Source organism: Rhynchophorus ferrugineus, unplaced genomic scaffold, assembly GCF_030347505.1.
Source record: "Rhynchophorus ferrugineus isolate W39M unplaced genomic scaffold, kcgeb_rfMv2 rfM10, whole genome shotgun sequence".
In the NCBI taxonomy this organism is placed as follows: Eukaryota; Metazoa; Arthropoda; class Insecta; order Coleoptera; family Curculionidae; genus Rhynchophorus; species Rhynchophorus ferrugineus.
Genome location: NW_027472589.1, coordinates 8302124 through 8305609, shown reverse-complemented (window position 1 = coordinate 8305609; position 3486 = coordinate 8302124). Strand labels below are relative to the sequence as shown.

Sequence of the window (3486 nt, the reverse complement as noted above, 5' to 3'; positions counted from 1 at the left end):
AACTGTCGAAATGTGTAGAAAAATTTACCATGCTCTAGCAAACAATGGTTTTGGAATTAAAGTTACTGAAGTTAACATCACTAAAAAGAAGAAACTGGTAAATAAATACCGTAAAAAGTGGAGAGAAACATCGCCCTAAAAGGAATAACTTGAGGAAAGAAAATCTTGGAGTTCATAACAAGACACGCATAATCCCACACCGATATTATTCGAGTTAATCGTTTTCAATCAATGGCAGACATAAAAGAGAATTTGCGACGATATCTGAAGGTGATTCCAATTAATAAAAGTTTTGGCAACTTCATACAACACATTTGTATGCATAATGAACCTTTTTAGTTTTAATCACCACTTGCCGGTACTTTTTAAAAATTAAAATGTATCTATTATACAATATACCTAATAATTCAATATTCATGGGGATAAAGATTATTAAACATGTGAATAAGGTTTTTTGGTTTGATCCATATTATCGGTACAACAACATTTACATCGCAGATTAATGCTTTTCTACACCTAAATAGCATGGACTACCAACTATGGATGTAATATCTTTTGTTAATTAACGTACTGAAATTAATATTTGATATTGCCATGGATCATATAGTTATCTCAATAAATATCCACCATATATGCGTATAATATATCATATATTTATTATCTGAGAGTATATAAAGGCAGATTGTCATTTATCAGTAATTTATTTATTATTTTCAGATGAAGTTAGCTTGGATAAAGACTTTGAATATATGGACTCATAGTTTTAAAATTATATAATATTTTCATTAAAAAATGCTTAAATGTTATGTCCATTCAAACAAATACACTTGTCACATGTTTTAATGGATTTTACATGATTCAATAGAAAATAACTAATTACGTATATCGTAGGCTATAGCCTACATTTTCTAGAAAAGCCTTAAAATTGTAATAAAATATGCCCTTAAAAGTTTGAATAATTATAAATATAATTATTAAATCAAGCGTTGTTCATTTGACTATGACAATAAACGACGAGGGTGTAAAGATTTCGGAGAGGACAATGCGGAGGCGGTTGGTTGAAGATAATCAAATAGGACGACGGCCTTCCAAAAACTACTCTTAACCGACAGCATGGAAAAGAAACGACTCAATGGGCTAGACAACGTCGAAATATGACTATGGCAGACTGTAGTCGAGTAAGTATAACCTCTTTGAACAATACAATTGGTCAATAACGATATTCTAGTAATAATTCTATTAATTTACAGGTGTGCTATTCCGACGAGCCAACCTTCCAAATTTTGTTTGGAAAAACCTCTTTTGTAAGTGACGCTCTGGTGAATAATTACACGCCGATTGCCTTGCAGAGAGGATTAAACATCTGGTTAGTGTCACGGTGTGGTCTGTTCTCAACCAAAGCTACAAAAACAATACAAGTTATATAAGTTACAACCGCAGATCAATAAAGGATTCCCTATCGACGACAACTACATTTTTATGCAGGATTCGACACGGTATCATAAAGCCAGTGTTACAGCAAATTTGGTGGAAAGAATACAGTTTTGCCTTGGGAATTCATCAGAGATGAATTCCATAGGAAACATGTGGGAACTCACCAGACGGGCAATTGCAAAAGAATTGATTACCACCAAGCAGCAGTTCATTAAAACTCTCATCAGAGAATGGCATCACAATTCTAAACTTCAGGAAGATGCGAAAACATGTATTGACAGCATTCTCTGATGTATAGAATCTCTCATTGCATCAAAGGGTGGCGTCACTAAATATTAAAATTACTAAAACAAATAATTTTTTGTATATTTTTGTAGTTTTTATGATCCCAATAGATTGTAGATACGAATAAAAAATATATAAGAGACCCCCAACTAATGATTTGTTACAGAAGTCCAATTAAACTAGAAAATTGAATAATCTCAGTATTGTCACTAATAATTTCGCCACCCAATATATACTGAAATACAACCTACAAGACTTGTTGGCATGTAACCTGAACAATGCATACACGTTATAATATTTACTGCTAATATTAATTGTTATAACATTCTACTTATTCGCCAGATCTAGGTTTTTGGCTCCCAATGTTTCTTGATTATATATTTTTTTCAAATTACAATAATCTGCAAGGCAGTGTTCTTGGCCCATTGTTATAACAATTATCTACAGCTGACCTACCGACCTCAAAAAACACTACTGTTGCAACATATGCTGATACAGCGGTTTTATCATAACAAGATGATCCAATATCAGTCACAAGAAACCTCCAACTTCATCTTAACAAACTCGAATTGTGGTTGCAAAAGTGGCGTATCCAAGCAAATGAAACAAAATCTACCCATGTGACATTCACCCTTTGTAGAAGAACCTGTCCGTCAGTAATTTGTCCGTCATTTTGATCGACGTTTGACATGGAAAAACATATAGTGACAAAACGAAAACAGCTTGGCATTAATTAAACGAAATGTAGGGCGTACATCTAAATTATCATTAGATAACAAAACATCATACAAATCATCATCATAAAACAACTATACTGGTTAGTCGGAAGATAATCTCAACTTGGCCTAAAATCAAAAAAGTTGATTTATAAGACAATTATAACGCCAATTTGGACCTATGGGGTGCAAATATTAGGTTGCACTAAAAATTCAAATCAACTAGTCATCCAACGCTGTCCAAACAAGGTTCTTCGATTGATTACCAATGCTTATCGCTACGCAACCAACAAAGAACTGCACGATGGCCTGGAAATCAAATGGATTTGCGAAGTTATCCAAGATTTCGCCTTCAAACACGAAAGAAGATTACTAAATCAAACTAACGTGGAAGCAATACAGCTGCTGGACAGCGCGCAGGATGTCAGGAGATTGAAACGAACCAAACCATACGAACTTATATAAAGTGTATACCTTTAGAGTAAACTATCGCTGTAATTTATTATAATTTTATAATTGGGGAATACATATTGATGTGTTTTCTCGCACTTGTCTTGCTTGTGAATTAATCCAAGTACAAATGAAATGTAGTAATAAATTAATATATAATTAATATACTAAGCGTATCTAATAAAGATGTTATAAAAAAAATTAGATTACTTTGGGGTATAATTAGCAAATATAACATAGCTATCCTCTAGAGGTTCCAGAATAAGGTGTCGATGCCCCATATTACTTCTCCAACAAACTGATTCAGCGCGATATCCCCTTAGAACCCATAACGAGTGTGATTCAAAGTATTAGTGCAAAGTACTCTGAAAGACTATTAGTGTATCCCAATGCACTCGCCAAATAATTAAATGTGCTCGACAGTGTAGTGCATAGCTCAAACGCAAACTACCATACGAACTGATTAATAGAGACATAGAGGAAGTTAGGGTGGACTTTAAAATAAGTTAGAATAGTATCTAGAATAAGATTTAGATTTTAAGTTGTACAGTAGATCCCTTACTGAAGTGATGTTCCACATGTCTGGATAGTTATATTACAT

The 3486-nt window shown here is 33.3% G+C and overlaps 1 long non-coding RNA gene across 1 annotated transcript; it reads left to right on the top strand.

Moving 5' to 3' along the window:
- Positions 1-1010: 1010 nt before the first annotated feature.
- LOC143204202 (uncharacterized) lies at positions 1011-1536 on the top strand. The gene is made up of 2 exons (XR_013007541.1): positions 1011-1178; positions 1251-1536. It is a non-coding gene; the product is annotated as an uncharacterized LOC143204202 (long non-coding RNA).
- The last annotated feature ends 1950 nt before the right edge of the window (positions 1537-3486 follow it).